The sequence below is a fragment of the Habropoda laboriosa genome, unplaced genomic scaffold, assembly GCF_001263275.1.
Source record: "Habropoda laboriosa isolate 0110345459 unplaced genomic scaffold, ASM126327v1 scaffold9, whole genome shotgun sequence".
Taxonomy (NCBI): domain Eukaryota; kingdom Metazoa; phylum Arthropoda; class Insecta; order Hymenoptera; family Apidae; genus Habropoda; species Habropoda laboriosa.
Window position 1 is genome coordinate 2,120,859 of NW_017100191.1, and position 21,384 is coordinate 2,142,242.

Genomic DNA, 21,384 nt, shown 5'->3' on the forward strand with positions numbered 1-21,384 from the left:
AAATTCCAGATGAAAAAAAGTAAAATTAAAGAAATTATATTTTTCTATTATGATTTCTGGAGCCCTGAAATCTCGTAAAGGGAACCGACTGGTGTAGGGTTACACGCTTGACTGACTGCGAGCGAGATAACATGGGCGCAGCAATGACGCAGACCTATACTGTCATTTGTAGAATCCAAACTTACTGTATTATGTATTTTTACACCAAATATATTCACGCAAATTTACAGTTATTCAAGGCAAAAAAAAAAAAAGGTATCATTTAACGAATCAACGATGCAAAAAGTTAAGTGAAGTTGAGAATCACTGGCAAACAAACGATTTACTTAGCGGAACGCGCATCAGAGCTCAAGAAAGAAGGCGGAGGACCGACGGATTTTTAATTGTCTCGTAGTTTCCCTCCACGTCCCGTCCCTCTCGTCCTCCATCCTTTGCCTCGTCCATGACATAGTATACACAAGAAATAGACACATTATCGAAACTCGGGCTGGTTCGTTAAATGGGAAATCGGAACTTTGGGAATTGCATTCGACGAACAATAGCTACAGCCAGTCTAAAAGTTCTCAGACACAATGGAAATGCGCCCCCTTCCCTCCCTCCTCTCGGCCGTCTCCTTCAGAGAACGTTTTTCGTTCGTAATCCAACACGATTTTGTGGCTCCAATCTGTTCCGTCGAGCAGGTACGGAACGCGTGGGGTCTTCGTTGACCGGGTTTATGACACGCTCGCACTCGAAGGTTATTTTTGAGAACAAAGACGCTTCGTAGCTCCGCGAAAAAATACGTAATTTCTTAGAGAATAATTCCTGTGCTCGATCGCCCTCCTTACTCTCCCGATTTGACGCCGGCAGACTTTTCTTTATTCCCGCAATTAAAATTGAAATTGAAGGGTAAACGATTTCAATCCGTGCTTGATATTCAACAGCGTTACAAGGCAATTAAACGAAATTAAAGCAGAACAATTTTCAAACTCCTTCAAACGATTATGTGACCGATACGAACGTTGTATCGAGTTCCTTGGAGATTACTTTCAAGGAAATAAATAAAAAGTCTACAATGTTATGTATTAGTATCTTGTACTTTTTACTAGTCTCGTTACTTTCTTTCCGCACCGTGTATATGTAGAATAGCATCGATAAGAGATTCTCGTTTCGAACTTAATATTGCCCCGCCTACCAGGTCTCGAGGGAGTTACTCCATGTTTTTTCCACTTCATTGCCTATCCCCCCCTACTTTTTACTGGTTATTCATGGAAGTTTGGTAAAGTTAAATAAATGTCAATTGACTTTCTTCGGGTGTGGTAGTCTCGACAGCGCTCACCAAGTGTTGTAATTTCAGAGAATTTCGCGATTCCGGAGATTCGGGGGTGTGAAATTTGGAAACTTCGAGGATCGGGGAGATTACGAAATTGGAGATTTTGTGATTTCGGAGATTGGAAAATTCTCGAAGTCGGGAAAGTAACATACACGGCACTGCAAAAATTTGATAAAGTTCCTAAAATTAGGTGGCAACAGTTTCACAAAAAAGAAACTTTCAAAAATTTTTTAAAAATGTCGTATATGTCAATTAGAGAATCTAATTAGAACGCGGATGCTTTTCAGCTTCCAACAATCCCCAGATGGCGAATTTTTAAAACTTCGAGAATTCTTTGAAATTTTCAAAATTGGAAACTGAAAAGCTTCATCAGACTCGATTACGAGACGTGATTATTCACAGTTGTGAATTACACGAATCATAGAGAGAACCTTGTTAGAATCAAAGATGAATCTCCCTTGCAGAATACGTTCCGGGGAGAAAAGTGGCGGAACGAAGTTTTGTCAAGGCCGCTTTTTGGCGCACACCCCCTAAGACCAGGGGTTCCCAAAGTGCGGCCCGCGATGGCCAATTTACATCAGCCGCGATCTTGAATTTACAGAGATAATTTACATTTTTACAAAAACATAAATAAATTTTTGTCAGAAAGTACTCTAACTCGGAGTAGGGTGGGCGTAAAATTAATTAAACGTTTCTACGTTCACGCAACAGTGCATTTTACACGAAGACTATTTCCGCGTTGTCTGAGCGTCGTTCGCAAAAGGTACGCGTTCAACGGTCTCGTGAAGAGTGTGGACGCGTCGTCCTGCCGATCCCTGTCCACCCCTACGCGAACAGGCCCAGGGAAAGACCCAAAGGGGCGGAGTCACCCCCACCGAGCGCGCTGGGCCTGGCTTCAAGGTGTTCCGGACGGATTTTCTCACATTTTATCATATTATAATTAGAAATTGTTCAGTTAAAAAAGTACTAAATTTTATATGTAATATACACTACCGGCCAAAAGTTTGGAATCACCGAGCATTGCAATTTACACAAAAATTTCCAGAAACACGTCAGCGACTTTGAGAATTTTTTATCGTTCGAATCAATTGATATGAGATAAATTGACAAATGTAGAATTGAGATGAACTTGAAATCTATAAAAAATTAGATGAAAAGTGGGAGGTGATTCCAAACTTTTGGCCGGCAGTGTATCTTGTTATTACATACAAGATTGTATATACTTTATTGTCTTAACGGCCAATGGCCGTAACTGTCTTAATGGCCCGCCAAATATTTTCGAATTTACAATTTGGCCCACCTAGGCAAAACTTTGGGAACCCCTGCCCTAGACGGAGCAGCATTTATGTCCAGCTGGCCGGACACGTGAAATAAAAATGACCCATGGGAGTGAGGAGGCGTAAAACCTGCAACCACTTTGCCCGTACGTCACCGCACATTTCATCCGTGTGAGGCGCGTATTAACATCATACGCAGCCTGCACGTGCCCCAACACGCGTGCTGTCACTCTCACGTTCGGGCTATGAATCTTCGAGATTCGAGCGGACGTTGTCGCGATATTTCTTCATTTTTCCCCCCAGCCGGTATCCACTGGCAAGCTAAATTGCATTTTCCACGTCATCCTGAGCAATTTCCATCGATTGAAATGGCTTCACTGATACGGGTCTCCGAAATTGTCCACGAAACGTCATTTTCGTGTAGTTTCGAGATAGTGTAACGATGAGGAATTGAAAAAAATGTGTGGCGAATGATTGAAGATCTGTAATTAGGGGAAATTCGACAGAAGAGTGAAAATTGGTGACTGTAAGGATTTGGTGCTGAAATTTGGTAACTGTAAGGATCTCTGTTGCTGAGAAAAGATTGATAATTGCAGAAAGATCGACTGGAAAATTGGAATTCTAAGGTTTTTGAAGTAGAATATTCATGACTATAAGAGAATTAAAGGAATTGAAAAATGGCGACTGTGCAGCTTTCTATGGCTGACACTTGTAATTCAGAAGATTTGTAGTTGTTGTTTCTGACGAGAATACGCGTCTGTCTATACTCGCGTATGTCCTTACGACCGTTTAAGGTTATAAGGATATTAGGGGTGTGATAATGAAGTTTAAACGTGAATGAAATAGATCGTAGTAGACTATTTTAATGAAGCAGTTGAATGATGGATTAGTGGTGTGGATGAAGTGCGTTGAACTAGAGATTATGATGTTTCTCTTCGATGTCTGGTTGTGAACTGACTCTCTCACGAATTTCCGAGTCGAGGGAAACTCGGGAGCCGGTCTTGTCACCTGATTGGTAACTATTTTTTGCCAATCAGGTGATAGATCTACCGACACCCACCTATTCCGGGCAGGAGAGGCGGTGTCAGTGGAGGTGGAAGACGCTGTTTGGGAAATTTGGCAGCGTGGTGGAATTTCCGCCAGGCTTGGATCCTGTGGCCTGACCTGGTCGACGGTCACTAGGCCCGGTCTCGATGACCCTTTGGAAATTCACGTTTATGGCACATGCAATTAGTCGCTGAGGACGAAGAAACTCAAAGAAATACAATTGCAGGATAAAAATAAATCGACTCTCAAAAACGACTTCACTGGCTTGCGTGTCATAAACGTGCTTGCAATTTGCACTTCGGAGGTTGTCCCTTGTACAAATTGCTAGCCACCCGTGCTATTCAATACGGTCAAAATCATGACAAAGGGAAGGCCAAGATCCCGTGGGTATGCCGCGGAACAGTTGTAAATGGAAGCTTTAGTTATAGAAAATTAGACGATTAACCGAGTGTCTGTGATTACAACGCTGCAGAAGATGAAAGTGTATAAAAGTAGCTGTTTAGTCATCTTATTAGATTTACGGCGTTTTCCAGGCACGGGTCTGGAAATTATTCGGTCCTTCGCAGCAGTTGTAATTTTGGGAGGGCATCGAGCACTTTAACGTTTATTTAGAAGTTCGATGCTTTTCTTCTCGTGGCTCTCGTCCACATCTGTTTGTTATATTTTAACTTCTCGGGTTTTTGGTCTCCACTTTGGTATGTTTTTGTTAGCGACGAAGCGCTGCCCAGACTTATTACCTGCTGCGTTTATTGCATCGAGACACGCGAGTTTCCGCGCGCGTCACTCAAGGGTGCGGACGACATTTGAGAGTGACCGTTGACTTGGGGGCGTCCCTTTAGTTCGTTCTTTGTTTAATAGTTTGCCAATCGCGTATAGTCAACCACCTCCCTCGTCGAAGTCGAAATTGTAATAACCAATCCGCGTGTCTCACCCCCGCCAAATGTATCCTGACCGAGGTATCTTCGAACTTTGTCTGAGACCTCGAAAGCAGAATCCATTCGGCTAGCAACAAGCAACATTGAAATCTTCCGGAAACCAAACACGAGCAAATTAGTTAGTCTCCCGATACACGGGAGCGGTCCTTCGAGTTGTAATTAGTCGGTACAAACGTGCAAATTCAGCAAAACTCGAAAGATCGCAAGATCATCGCGAGTAGACTACACAGTAGCTAAAATAAATGTCTATAAGACTTTCACTTCTTTATGGAAGCCCTCTGATCTTAAAATTTGTATCTTTAATAAAAAGCTCGCGACTATAGGTATCTAACAACTAAAGATTAGTGACGGTTCGGAAAATAAAAACAGTACTTCCAGGTATACTCGAACCTAAACGAGACAGATTCAAATCTTTTATGAGTACTTGACAAAATAAGAAAGGTACTTGCAAGTAGACTCGAACCAAAAATTATAATTCCTACCAAAAATTATAACCACTATAATCATTACTTAAACCTGCTACAGAATTCTTATTTTCAAGATTCGAGTACTACTTGTGACAGATTCGATTCTTTCTAACATCTAGCTACTTATAGGTACGTAAGTTAGAATTGGGAGAGATTACAATTCCAACCGGCGAAAAAATACCAAATGCTAATCGAATATTAGTTGCTTCGTATAACAAATAGCGAAACAATTAACATCAAAGATTATGATGTAAAAGACATTAAAGAGACAAATGCAGTAATTTATTCGGCATATATGTTTGATAAACCGACAATAATAAATTACACAGTTAAAAATGGCTAATCAAATAAAAAAATTCAGACCTTTAAAAATAACAGGCATTATCCTACTTATTATTTTCATAATTGGTAGTACTTGTGATTTAGTTATTGGGGTTCTTATCCAAAAAAAAAAAAAAAAAACTATTCACTTATCACAACAACATTAAGATTAATATCAATGTTATCTTTCTTTGCTCAGTTTTGGTTTTCCATCAGAAGAAATTTTTTAGGGTTCGAAACTAACTTGTATAAAATGATCACGTTACAAGTACACTCATTGAAACTTTATTCCTCGTGGGTATTAATCGAAACTCACGAAACGAAACTCGGTTACTGAAACTGACTCGGATTCGAAAATACACGTTGAACTTGATCCCATCCCTATTCAAGACAGCAACGACGTCTAAATTGACAAACTACAAGTGCACCGACCGTTCACCGGCATAAAATTTTAATTACAAGTCGAAGAACAGTGACGATAAGCCTCCCGCGGGTATTTCCTTCGTCAATAGCGCTTTCCACACTCCTCGACGATGAAATTTTAATATTTATGAAAACTTTTACGGACACGTCGCAAAGAGTAATCCAATTTTTGGCATAACATATAATTCCCTCGGAGCGGAAGGAGAAAGAAACGAAACGTCTTACGGTGAATCGTGGAATGGAGAGAATGCGTTTAAGTAAGACCCCTCGAAAGGGAGACACGAGGCAAAAAAGAAAACGCATTCAGATGAGATATAATGAGAAAATGGCGTTTAAATACGAGACAGACCGGTGGAAACGCATTTAAACAGCGCGAAGGTGGAGGGCGGGGATGGGAGCTTGGGGAAATGAGAGAATGCTTTAATGAAATTCAAGATCGCAGGAAATTGTAAAATATTTTTAGGAGGACACTTGAATAAGAAAAAGGAGGGCCATCGAAAGAGCCAGCCGAAGGAAATCTCGAAACAGAAGGAAAACACTTTATGGGGGCTGGAGGAGGGAGAAGGAACGCGTCACGCGAGGATACCATAAAAAATAGCACGCTAAAGGGAAACTAATGCATTTAAATGAGACATCCTGGTGGAAGGAAGATAAAAGCCTATACATAAATAAAAGAAACGTATAATTTATATAATATTCGGACACTATTTAGAACAATATAACTTTTTTTTAATTGGATCAAACGACTTGAGTTTTTTTGAGAAGTTACAAGGATTAGTATACTAGATGACGTGTATAAAATTTTTTGAAAATATAATGTAACAATATAATACTCATTATTTGGACATAATTTAAATTCCATTATTAATATCCATTTATAATTATCCGCCTTCAAAACCTTTAACGATTGCGATACCAGTAGACTTTATAGGATGTAGCATAATTTTGTGGAATGTGTTAGCCATAGGTAAAATGGTGGTCGATGTGACCTAACCTCTAAAGTGTTACGTCGACGAAACAGTAAAATTACTAGAAGTGAGGTTACGATGAAAATTGTGTTGTTGTACGAGAAATAGACCAATATTTGTGTCGATATTTGTATTACATTTTTCATTTATTGTGTCCCAATGTAAATTAATTTAAACTTAATAAGTGTAACTTGAAGCTAACCTAACCTAATTTCATTTAATCTAGCTTGAAACAATCGAATTTAATTCAATCAAATGTAACTTTTTAAGTATCGTGTAAAATTAATGCTAAACCAAAGAGGAAGCGACGTACAACGACAGTGAACCTTGATATTTTCGAAATGTCAAGGAATATAACAATGAAATAATATCTTGATGAAAAAGACCTTTCATCGGTGGTGAAATATTAAAATTCACGAAAGCATCAAATTTTTTATTACAAATACAATTAAAAGTACGAAATGGTTTTGCTGTACGAACAAGACGAGCGATATAACCGAGAGGATAAAATAGTTGAACGATTGCAGATGGAGTTCCATATTCCGGGAAACTGAGACGTTTGAATAAACGATAAGAAATGAAGCAGTTCGTTCGATCGAGAGGGATTGGCAAAAAGCGCAACTGCATTTTGATCCTGCATACTGCTGTACCAGGATTGCATTCAAATCATCCATAAACTCCAGGGAGTATTCCTTCCATTTTAAGAGCTCTCCTAGATCCGTATGAAAACAGAATCGAGCTAGATTACAAAAAACGGCTACGCGGAACCCAGGACAAATTGCATGAACGTGTATTTTTGTCTTGACCAGGTGGACATTATAAATCTTCCTGCGTCTGGACCAGTGAGTTACACAGTGGATAACTGTAATTGGATCGTTTGTATGTTTTTTTGTTGCGACCTCGTTCGTTCTTCTTAAATATTCATCCCGTTATTGTTGTGTATTAATGGATTGCACGTGATTTTAGGAAGTATAACGTGGATAAACGATGCAAATGTGAACCTACTTTTTCTGTTATAATTTGTTTATAACTTGTAAAACGATGACATAAACTCGTCATTATTTCACATAGACTACAACATATTACAGTTTCATCAAAATCGGAAGACAGGTTGTCGAAAGTGATCGATTTGGCGTGGAATGGCTCATACAGAGTATAGATACGAGTGAAGGGAGGTAGGAAAGTGATAGACGACAGGCGGAAAAGGAAAGGTTAGGGTGTTTCGTCCTGGGCCTCCTAGTGGATTCGTCGGTAAGGCTTTCTAGGAGACCCGTGCCTTAGGCGCGGGACGGACTTGAAGGGCTCATGTCAGAAGTTGTATATATACAAATAGGAGCCTTTCTGAGGACTAGCGAGAACTTGTGGTTAGTCCGTCCCTCTGGTGGCAGAGCGTAGGAAGCTCGCTACACGAGTATACAAATATGGAAATATTCAAATATTTAAATGTGCGAGTATACAAGTATGAATTTAAACAAGTACACATATACAATTTTATAATTGTAAAAACGTACAAGTATACAATACAAATAAATTATACAGAAAATGTCACAGGTATGCAAGTAAACAATACGATTATCATCTTTGCCAAAATTATTCTTAAAAAAGTTATTCTTAAAAGTTAAGAATAAAGAGAAATATTTTAGATAAAAGTTGCTAAACTTGACAACATTTCATTTTACAAAATTGGGGGTTGCATCCTTTCCACCCCTAGAAAATTCACCCCCACATATTTTTATACTCTAAAATGTCAGCCTCTTTGAACCATTTAACATAGATTCACGTGATTAAATTACCATTGCACACATTGTCCAAATTAATTCTAGGACCGAATAACAAACGAATACAATTATCACGACACGCGCTATTAAATTAATTCACTGCATTATCGATAGAAGATAATTGCTCTATAGTACACATTCCATGCATTCACAACATAACGATTCGTAGCCACAAATATTTTGTTTCGATAATTTTACCAGCCACCTCACACCACATCATTCCACGATATTCCAAAAATATTTTCACTAATGCAGCGGACAGTACGCCTGTTCATACAGCGAGCAGTCTGATCGAATACTGAATAATTCGAGGAATTCGCACAATATGCACACGTTGCGTTTAAATATTTACCGAGGCGGAAAGTATTTTCAGTTCGCCCTGGGGATTTGTTTAAACAACTCTACATACGGTGGGAATTTCGAGAAACTAATATCGGGAGGCGTGCTCACATCGACCGGGTAGTATTCCTTTCACGGCCCGTCAAATTCTACAACCTTCCTTCCTTCTCCTCCTCCTCCTGCTCCTTCCACCTCCCTTCAGACCCTGTTCGAGACACGATATTTTATTTGACGACGTCGATAACGTTCTGCTAAGCTGAAATCAACTTCACCTTCGAAAGGCGCGAAAAAGAAATTAGCTCGTGTCGTAATGTAGAGCTACGTCAGCTGCAGTAGTATAAGCCTGTCACTAGTCAGACGATTCAAGTAGAACAGCTGTGAAATATACTCGACGTTCGATTCTCTTTTACCTTTTCCACATTGCCCTATGAATTTTCATCGACGGAATATCGATTGTGCCTCGTTGAAAATTCATCGCGTTTGTTGATAAATATTTGGGAATACTGAAGTATATGTTTAAACAATTTTTTCTGCGTTCACATCGAGCGGCGAATTGTTGAAACAGGAAACAGACACGTAAGATATTAATCGAGTAATTACCTACAAACGTGTAAATATATAAAATACAAATTGAATAATAAATTGAATAATTGTAGGGGAATTATTAGTTTGGTTATTGTTGCGGCACGAGCGGCATTGTTGTTCACTAGGATGAAATGAGTTTAGAGATGTTTGTTGACTGGTGTATTTACACTTTACAATTATGTGATATTTTTGTTTTTTAATTTTATTTTATTAGCCAATAGAATACATTTCTATGAGGTAATTTGCTGACTTTGGTACTGTTTTCAGCACACCTTAAAGCGTGTTGAGAACTCGTCAATGGGCGAGTTCTCCTTAACCATCATTTAAATCTGCTGGCCATATTATGTGGTATATCGAGTTCTTATGTGCAAGTTCTAAAGCGTGATGTCTCCGCGAAAGATCGATCAGTTCTCGTGTTCGTTCTGTGTCTTGTCTCTATGCGGAATTTGTTGTCTCGTGATTGGTCAGTGACTGTTTTCTGCAAATGGGTGTGTTTTTTGTGTCTTTGGTCGTTGCAAGTTCTAAAGCGTGATGTCTCGTGTTCGTTCTGTGTCTTGTCTCTATGCGGAATTTGTTGTCTCGTGATTAGTCAGTGACTGTTTTCTGCAAATGGGTGTGTTTTTTGTGTCTTTGGTCGTGATTTTGGTGGTAAGGGTGTCGAATGTCTTGCAGAGGAGCGTCGATGGGAGTGCGTGCTGGACTTTTAAAAGTTCCATTATACATCCGGTGGTGGTAACTAATAAAAAATCTTCGGTGACTTTCACGCTGTTTCGGTTTACGACCGCCGAGTGGTCGCATGCCACTCAGGTATGAACTAGAGCTGTTACTTAAGAGATACCCGGGTACCCGGGTTACTTGTGAAATACTCGGGTAATCAGAAAGTACCCGGGTGGACAGAAATTATCCGGGTATCTCATGAGATGAGATAGCTGAGAGTAGATATCTACTATTCCTCGACTGTTTGGGTACTTAGGTATATGTATATGTATATGATACATGTAAAACAATAATAAAAGAATGACGGCTCTGGCCGTGGACGGTCAGTCGTAAGTGACCCTTTGACGCAGGAGAGTACGTCATTTTCCTAGATGCTCTACAATTGTTTGTTTTCATTTCTTGCAGTAGTAACTGCCGACAACGCCAGCGGTAGCGGCCACCGAGATTTCGACTGTCTTATGTACATATTCGAGTACTCGTGAGATACCCGGGTCGATCGGGTTATTTTCATCTACCCGGGTATCTCATGGGGACTCGAACACCCGGTTAAAAGTAATAGTCCTAGTATGAACGCTCAACAGTCACTTTTAAGAAGGAATTGGTAAGAAATGTATTTACTTATTTATGGGTATAAACTCATTATGCAGTGGATTCCGGTTAATTGGGACACCGGTTAAGCGGGACCGCCGTTTATTTGGGACAGATACTGAAGAACGGAATATAAATACATTGCACAATATAATGTTTATTTACTTATTAATGTTATTTTATTACTTATTGTTAGCTTTGTTTGCATGCTTAAATACACATTTGTATTCAAGACCGAATATTACATACGTTTTTCAATAAATCGTTTTTGGCTTCATTTCTTACGCTGTTCAGATTTCGCCTGTTGAAATTCGCTTTTTTGGGACAGCCGCTTAATTGGGACGAATTAGTCCGGTCCCAATGTGTCCCAATTAACCGGAATCCGCTGTAATGTATACTACAAACTGAGGAGAGAAAAGTGATAGTATACGTAAAAAGTAGAAGAGAGAATGATAATAACGAATACCTATATGAAATATTCTTATCTTCGTAATTATTATATTTCGTCATCGGTTGCGTATGGTTCAAATTTCATTCTATAAGTTACGTATACCCAATATAAATATTGCAATATTACGCGATACAAAGGACATTGAAATTTCATTGTAAAAACTGTTCCATGCCAATCTCTGGAAAAACCTTCGAACAATTAAACAAAGAATTTGCAAACTAAAGAGGGAACTATGGTGAAATTGGCTCGATAACAAAGCTCCCTACACCGTTTTGTATTTTTACAAAGGTGGGTCAGAATGGCCAAACAAAATCTATCGAAATATTCTTGGAAATATTTCCGCAAAAATTCTCTCACGAAGAATAACATCCCCGTTCAACGAAATTATATTTAAAACAATATCTTAGAAAAATACCAAAGACGACGGTAAAGATAATAGCGAAGCTCGCTCAACTGTTCCAAGTGGCGTACTTCAAGAACGAACCCTTACAACGAAAAATTTCACATCACACTTTCGACTTACTTCTCGTTGAAAAATCACCATGTTGAGTGAATAATTCCGTCACACCCCGTATAAACGGAGAAACAGCGTCCGAACGACGGAATTTGCAAACGGATACGGGTCAACAGCTTGGTTGTGGATGGAATTCCCTCTGGAACGTTTCAGTGAAGTGCATAATGTACTTCCCGTCGAAAGACCGGCCGTTTGTATGCACTTTTGCGGCGATGCATATGGCCACACCCACGCAACACGAAACAAACTGCTGGCATTCCGTTTTCAGGCCTGGGAAACGCGCTGTTATTACCACCGATGTTATTTCTCACGTCCACTTTTCTCCTTTAAAACGTTCTCCATGGTTTGCGGAGAACAGTGAAGAGGGAAGAGAGAGAGAGAGGGGGGGTGGCGTTAAGGGGTTGAAAGATGGTTTCCAGGCGAGTTACGGCCTCGTAAGTCAAAAGTGGGGGATCCGTCTTCTTTGTTGAAGTCTCTGGCTTCCTGCCTCTGCTATCGACTATCAAGCAAGGAAGCACCGATTCTTCTCCCCTATTCTCGTCTCGATCGACGCCCCGGACGCTTCATGTTAATTTTCTCGTAAACGACGTTGAGTGATTCTTCTTCCCCCTTTCCCATTGTCGGAAACAGGATATTATTTCCTTGATTTCTAATTTATCCTAGATGATTTTTAATTTCGTATCTTTTTACTACATACAATTGTGTGTATCGTAAATTGGTGAAGAGGGATGAACGCGTGTTTGAAAAAATGGTAGAACGTAAGGCGAAGAAAATGCAAAGTTCAGAGAAAACTGTCGGCGAAAAATTGTGAATCTGTGAGTTGTGGTTAATTACAACGGGTTTTGTTTTAGATTTAGTCATATAATTAACCCTCGTGCACGTCAGTTTGACCCGAAATCGAACTTTGGCGTTAAATAACTTTTTGAGAAAATACCTGATTTATTTGAAATTTAGTGACTTTGTTCAATACTACGGGAAGAATGTGTCGAGTAAAGGAAAATGTGTTTGGTGCTATTTTGTACGAGATTATTATTTTCAGTACGTTGATACTGTTCGGGTCAATCTGAGCCGAAACCGAACTTAGGCATTAATTACCTGTGAGTACAAAAAACATAGGAAGCAAAGTTATTATATAAAAGAATTATTTATTTCTTTTATATAGGAATAATACGTCATTTTTATATAATTATGCGTTCAATATTTCTAACAAATCATTTGATATGCATGGAAATTGGATTTAGATATTACCATACTTTTCCTATGCGGGTCAATTTGATTCGAGCAGAACCAGTGTAACAATTATTTCAACAGTGCCCGAGAGTTAAAATACGTTTATTGTTATGGAAAATCACCGTTATTCCTGATGTTCCTTTAATTATTCCACAGAATTTTATTTCATTTTGTATTGTGTGTTATCCGCGATATCGGAACGTAATTTTCTGCCTTTTTCATTTCAAACTTTTTATTGACAAATATTTTATTCCGCGTACACCATTTTGTGGGACGTTTCTGTTTCACGCAACGAGGGGCAGAGAGAAATGAATGAATTTCTTCTCTTAATGAATTTTTTCGTTCGCATAATTCAACGTGGAGTAACTGGAATGTAATCAATTCTCGTAACACACGCAACGACGCATTATCGCATACGTAATCTCGTTAATCATGCTGCCAAGCGGAAAGAAATGAATTTCTGTTTTGAAGGGAGCTGACCCACTTCTCTGACCACGAGGGAAGGGGGTTGGAATTATTTTATTCCATGTAGAAAGTTCTCTGAATTATGCAAAATCTCGCCTGGAATAGTTTCACGTCGCCTTCGTCGACCAAATCATTTCTTTTTCTTCTCCACGGGAGAAAATGTTTTAAACAATTTTCCAATAAATCTATTAATCTTTACGGGGCGTGTAGAAATATTTTCGTGATGAAAATTCCCTCGCGAGCGATTGCGAACAACCTTTAAGTAAATTTGTATTGGCGTGTAACTTACCACGTCGACGTCTGATCAAAGACGGATCAATACTACTGAATCCTTACAATAACACAGTCCAATCTCACGGGCAAACAGACCGCAACGGTTTTTCCCTGAGAAATCCACTGGATCCACAGCCTAACCTCCTAAAGGTGAGCACATTAAAATCACAAAGTTGCTATTTGTCGAATAAATTAGGATTTTTCCGGCGAAAGGTGGAAAACTCGAACCTCTACAAAAATTGTTCGGAATGAAACGAGGAATGAAAACCTTTTCAAGTTTGGTAAACAGAAAAAAAGTGAGACATTGCCATTGTATACACTGCAAATATTGGCACAGAACACCCTCAGATAGGTAAGTGCACAGAAATTGCAAACTGTTTATTTCTCAAATGAATTCCCATTTTTAATATAAAAAAATACCGAGTTTCTAAATCAAATATTGGCCATTATTGAATTTTTCTACACACTTTTCTACGTAACCTGTAAATATTGTTACAGAGGGATATTCAGTGAAAAAAATAAAATGCAAATATTGTCCAACAGCGAGTCCAGAGGAATGCAGTGCAATCGACAACAGGGAGAGGCAATATTCTCGACCGAATTTCACGGTATCGTTACTTTCAAACGTGTGGTAATAATTCGAATTAATTAAATTAAGCGTCTGTCGAGGAGAAACCAGCCATGCACCAGCTACTTCTACAAGATTTCAGTAAGATTATAAGAACTTGTACATTGCGAAAATGAAATTGGAATACGGTTAATAGAGTTTGGCACTTAACGTCGCTTTACTGCAGAACGAAACTTCCCAGTTGTTCCGGAAACACTGGAAACAATACGGTACAATTTCTCGCCGTATTTACAGAAATATTGCGCCGGATATTACTAAATACTACCGGAATTGAGCTTTAGAAACGACGGTATGCACTTTACCCATCGGACAATATGCAGTTCTTCACTTAGCACCGCGCTAAAGTCTCGTAAAGAGTAATCAGTAGTTTGCCGGTTGCTCGACGCTAGGGGCCAAACTTCCTCATCTATGAACTGCCATTACTGGAGAACAAAGCACGATCGAGCACATGTGCATAGGACAAAAAACGTTCCTTTCATCCTCACATCTTCTATGACCTCTCGTTCGATTGAAGTTTATTGCTTGGTTTTTTATTTAATATTTCTACATCGTAAATCGATAGAATCGAACGGTGGCTATTCGCCCGTATTAAATAAACACTGCACTCCTTTTCATCAGACGAAGAAGGCCTCGTTCATTAATGAGCACAGAGTGGCTGCGTTTATTGAGAGGATAGACCGGCATCATCGGGCTTTTCCTTTGTAACGAACCTCCGGGGAAATAAGACCGGTAGTTTTCTGCGCTTATACAGACTGAGTCGTGCTTGTTCTCTACTCAAGCTGGATTTTGTGTTTCATTAGCGTGGGCCTACGTGTGTCGCTGCCTCTCTCCCTCTCTGGCTTTCTCTCCCTCTCTCTACCGCTCTCCTTCGCGATCTCGAATATTTTTAATTCTCTTACCATACGAGTATTTTCCTCTGCTATACTACACATCCTTTCTCCCCCATCTCTTCCTTTTTCCCCCTTTTTTTAATCAGTTCGAAGAGGAATCGATTCGATCCGCCACGAGATTGATACTCCACCGTCGAGTTGCTGCAATCTCGAGTCGAATTAAACTTTCACGGATTAACTTATAATCTGATTGCGGTCGCGATTGATTCCATCTAACTTCCGCTAATGGCAATGGTTCCGCACAGTCTCTTACGAAGCCTCTTTTCCACGGACTCGTCTCTGAAACCGTGAATTTCAATTTTCCTCCCTTCCGTAACTGATTCATCTTCCGTCTCTTCCTACTCGTTAATTTTAAATAACAAAAGTTTCATTTCGTTCACTGATAAAGAGGATAGGTACACTTTATCCGGGTAAATATTTCCAAACGATCTTCAGCGCTTTAAAGAGACGAACAAGACACGCAATCTCGAGTAAATACAATTTTATTAATAATAACGCTGAGAATATTAGTAACACTCGATTGGTAAGATAAATAATATTCTAGCATAATGGAGAACGATCAGCGTGATATTTTTTCAGATACAACGTGTCTCTGTTTAACTCTTTCCAATCAGTTCCCTGTCGCTTCTTAATTTTCCGCCGTGGTTTCGTCGCATCGAGTGAAACGCTACATCGTTATTCTGCTGCCAGTGGAGAAGGGGGGGTGAGAAATGAAAAAGAAGAGACGAAGAGCTGGAGGGGAGGAAGAAATGGACGCGGTCGTGCATATTTCACTGCGTTTTTCCCTTTTCTTATCGACCCGTTGCTTCCTGTTGTTCGACTAATGACCAAGGGAACAGCAACAGCCTGTCTTCCCATTCGTTCCACCTTTCATGATACCTCAATCTCATTTTTGTGGAATAGCAATTGTTTCGTTTTCATTTGCAATTGAATGGAAATGATTTTTTCTGGTGAATTAATTTTTCGTTTAAAATAGGGCATACTTTCCACTGAAATTCCTGTGTCTTATATTATTTAATCAATTTTCCCGGAAAATTAGAAGACATTCGTTCAAACTTTCCCTTACTTCAATAAGTAACCTCATTTAACCGGTATCCAAGGAACAAGTCAAGAATTTAGCTAGTTTCGTAACTCTTACTTAAAAGAAATATAATTCTGTCGGAAGATATACCGTATCTTTTGAATAAAGGAAGCAAATAGATGGATAATGTAATTGCCTGTAAAATGCAAGAAACCTAATACATATTCTCTCTATTCGAAAAATGAATTTGTAATTTCACATTGGACACTCGGTACATTAATCTGAATTAATGAATTCGCCCTTTTACCAGACATCGCTCGATGCTTGACACGAATAATGAACATGTGCAGTAAAACTATGAACGATGATGAGAGATTGGAGGGGGAGGGGGTGGAAATGAACCGGCGAAAGGGGAAGGGGTGAACATCTTCTATCGACGAAGTCGTAGGAGAAGTAGAGTTGCAGAGTTAAGCCGCTCGACTAGGACTCTCCTTTGGCTAATGATTTCCCCTGTCTCCTTGTCTCGCTCCAAAGGGTACTCCTCTTAATTTTCCGGCAACGGATTCATTTTCAGTGCACGCCCGGTTGCCTTAATTTTCCACGATTCTCCGTGTAAATAGAACGAGCGTAGCATGAGCTTGGAAATTCGGTTAAAAATTGCGTTACGTCGCACCACGAGCTCATGTACAGTGACTCTTAAACGCGTCGGCGTTTACGTGGAAAATGACCGAGAAAATATCGAGTGATACTACTGGAAGTCTTTTTTTTTTATTATCGCCGTTTATTCGCCATCTGTTGCAAAATTTCTTTATTTCTTTATTTCTCGATATTATTTCCCAATACGATTGAGAATTCATTGACCTCTACTACTGACAGTCATAGGTAAAACATCCAGGCCTGTCTATGAACACGTTGACCAATACTACTGATTACTAGCTAGGAGTACATCCAAGATTAACTCTGGCATCTGTCTCCGCATATATCGACCAACACTACTGACATTCAATGAACAGTATGTTCAAATCCCATACATCTGTTTGTCTACATTCTGAACAGTACTGTTCACTCTCAGTAAGAGGAATGTGTTTAAATTTCAGTCAGGTATATATGTCTCCATATATATCGACATGCACTACTTGCATTCAATAAACACGTTGTGTAACAAAAGTTCTCGAATTCAGTATGCAAAAACGTTCGACATTTCTGTCTGCTTTTATATTTCAGACATTTGGCGTTACTCAGCATGGTTGCCAATTGATGAAGGTGACGACACTTTTCTTTTTATCGTCTTCCATTCCACTACAATGAATCATTAAACTCAGTCTAGAAGCTTTTGTTACATACTGTAATTCATTCAGGCTTCTATCAAGCACATGTCTCATCACATGTCTACAACACTACTAATTGCTACTAATTACTAATGAAAAATCTTGAATTTCTTAACAATAAATTCACGTTTTAGTTTATTTTCACTACAAAAGCTTGAGAAAACAATGTTGTAGAAAAACTTGATTTGAAAAAGGTTGAATTTGATTTGCAAAAGCGTGAATTTGATTTGTAAAAAGTTGAATTTAGAGTGCACAACCTGTAGAAGCCTGACGATTCTTTCGAATTAATCAAAGCATTTTTCCAGCAACATTCGAATCTACGATGAAGTTCCCCATAAATGGAAGCTTCATTTGAGCTAAAAAGTTCACCGGAGGATTAAAGAAGTACAAATCACCTAAGTGGGCGAGAAAGTCAGCTGAGGAAACTTCCCCTTCAGAAGCTGTCTGACTTAGCAGGTGTTTTATTCCAGCGTGACAGGCTACCGTATCGGAAAGTGACCGACATTAATTAGCCGAACACGAGACCAACTGATCCACGGAAGCGTTCCTGGCGCGAACCAACACGCCCTGGCAGAGTAATTTTCCTTTGGATTCCTTGGACGCCACGGATCGCGTTTTTGCAAGTTCGAGCGTGGATCCGAATTTTTCTTCGGTTGATCCTATCGCGTGATTAGCTCACTCGCACGAGAATCAGTTAATTAGACTCTTAGAATTCCATGGTAGTGAATATAACATGGATTTTCACTGGGACTATTGAGAAATTTTCCTTCAAATTTGGAGTCATTATAGTCGAGAATTTTCTACTTGCTTTGGATATTAAAATAAAAAGTTTTATAATTATGAAATAATTTTCAAATAAAAAACTCACATGTATGTTTTATTAAGCATTGACCTACACTACTAGCTCCTCAAAAAAACCATTTCAGAGAAATATTTCACAAAATACAAATTATTATGTTTCGTATATTTAACCCAAAGTCTTCGTTCCAGTTTCATACTATTTTAAATGCAAGATAACGTAATACTCGAAAAGAAAACCCTTGATCCACCAGATTTCTCAATCGGTTTTTAAAATCTATTAAACTAAAAGCTTGAACTTCGTCGATGCATCAAGATCCTCGAAAATAAGAAGCTATACAGGGTGTTCCATGAATAATACATGCTTCGTGGATGTATACTTTAACCAGACAAAACACTGTAGCGTTGTTGGAATTTTCAAGAGCAAATTCCACTCGGTTTGGCACGTGTTCGCTATCGCCGATGGCCAGTGACGGTCATAGGGAGGAGGGGGCACTATTCTCTACGTGATTCGACCGTTGTGTAATAATTTCCGGGATAGTAACCGTCACAACTATGGCGACTTGTGACGCTAATGGGCCACGGACACGTCGCATATGTGGTCTCATTACCACTTTGATCGTCGACCAGGAGGGTCAGTTTCGGCGTTGCTCTTCCATTAAGCCCGCTATTTAATTGTCCCGGTCGTTCTACCGGCTGACCGCAAGGATCGTTGGTCCTCTGGTCATTCTAACGCAAAACAAGACGAAGGGGAACATTGTATTCCCTCGTACTATAACACAGAATGTATAGCTGAATAGATTTTGGTACAGCCAAGACTGCTGCATTGAGCAGAAAATGAAAATTCAGTGATATAACTGAGAATAAGTCAGCCAGAAGGTATTATTGGTAAGGGCGAAGGTTCTAGTATGAAATAAAGCTATCAGGAAATATTATAAATCAAGAATACATGAAGAGAATTAAAGTAACGATTATTCTGCACGAGAGAAATTTTGATTTTCAGTTGTGTAACATTAAATAAGTCAGACGCATGACAGATTAGTTAATGTAAATGCATGTTGAACACCTTTTCCCTTAATTAATGAATAAGTTGCGTCTGTTCCAGTGGTAGGTCACAAATTCAACATAACCTGAAGCTTTGCATTATCCAGAAATTCTCATTTCAGTGGCACACTCTTGAATAATTCAGACAGGGGACATATTAGCAAGAATAAGTGACCCAAGCAGTTCCATCTAATATCCGCATGCACTTTGGAGGTTCCAAAACCACACGAGACATTTTGGGTGGTCTGAATTTTTGTATAATCCAAAAGGCTTATTACTGTAAACCTGTAATAAATCAGACCGGAAACAAATTGAAAAAATAAATGTCTAAAACACCACAATTTTGTACATGCTACAGTTACATTGAACACACCCAAACTGCCTGAATACTTCGAATCCTCCAAAAATTCATCCTTTCAGTAGTACAATCAGAAACAGATCAGACTCGAAACACAGTACTAAAAATACTTACGTCATTTCTAAATTTTGCACACAAATTATCTGTTGCAGGTGCAATCCACTCCCTCCACACAGCCTGCGACTTCTAATCATGTAAAAATTGCTGTCCTCAGTAGTACAGTCAAAAATAACTCAACCACGCCGCTAATCACTAAGAAATAATTATTCCAAACAGTTCCGTCCAATTTTCGCGTGTCATTTACACATCCCAAGACGAAATTACACCCAGAGGACACGTTTTCAACTACCGAGACTCTCGATACACGCATTTTCTTGCCTCGTGCTCCTAATTGACTTCTCCAAACAGCCCAATTACATTGAATTCCCCACAGTCAGGCAAAGTCTTTGTGGTTACCGGTATAAAGGGACGCGCAACTTGTTTGGTGACGCAGTTCAATTAGCCTGACTCGACATTATAGGAGAATTCGACCGTATCAATTCCGAAATGCGAATTTAAAACACGAAAACCGAGTCAGTGGGAGAAGGGGGAACAAGTGTTGGGAAGAGGATTTACGGGGATGAAGTATTTAAATTCAGAGGTGTTCAAATGCATCAGTTACTGGGAGAACGAGTTTCAGGTTTGTAAATACTGCTTGTACCGCGAAATTGACCTTTCTCCTACGTCCATAGTGGTTGCAAAGGGTTAATCTGTCCGGATTGGAACGATAAAGCCCGACGCGGCGACTGGGATATCGTATTCGGCTCGTTAGAGCACGAGAGAAGACGCGCATAATAGTAAACGTAAATGCGGAGTATTACACGCGGGTGCTCGTAAACCAGTTTAATGTGGCCGGCCTTCAACCAGTCACGTTACATCAAAGAAACTCATTAAAACTGCGAGCAAGTGCTGGATGGAACAGACGAACCGAGTTACCGTGGCGAAAAGAACTGGACGAATGCATATTCAGCCCCTGAATGATGTTTGCCCGGCTGGCGAGGATTTTTTCTAGGAATTCCAAGGTTTCGCTAAATTTAAGGGACCGCTTGGGCTCCTGGAATATGTTTACAATGATTGCAAAGACTTTTCATGGATATTTTGTGGCGTAAATATGTTTGAGGGGAAACGGGGGGCCCCTGAATGATGTTTGCCCGGCTTACGACGATTTTCTCTGATAATATTTAGATGTTGCCAGATTCCTGGGGGTATTTGGGCACCTGGAAGATGTTTCTCGAACTGCAGAATATTCTATGGTGGTTTTTCACAACATGGGTGGATTGGAGAGGAAACTTGAGCCTCTGAATGATGTTTGCCTGACTGGCGAACCATTGTCGAACCTAAAAGAAAAGTTAAGCTCCTGGAAGACGCTTACGAGGCTGGCAAATATTTTTCCTTGCAATCTTAATACTTCGCTAAATTTCGAAAGAACTTTGGTTCCTGAATGACGTTTCCTTCGCTGACAAATATTTTTCCTTAGAATCTCAGGACTTTTCTAAATTTCCCTTAAAACTTAGGCCCTTTAACAATGTTTACCTGTAACTTCAGGAGACTTCTTCGTGAAATTTCTTTAACTAAGACACAAATTTAA

At 39.5% G+C, this 21,384-nt stretch overlaps 1 protein-coding gene across 1 annotated transcript in view; it reads right to left on the reverse strand.

Moving 5' to 3' along the window:
- The window catches only part of LOC108580263 (probable G-protein coupled receptor 158), a 199,729-nt gene that overhangs the window by 57,712 nt on the left and 120,633 nt on the right, over positions 1-21,384 (reverse strand). The gene's annotated exons all lie outside the window — the stretch shown is intronic.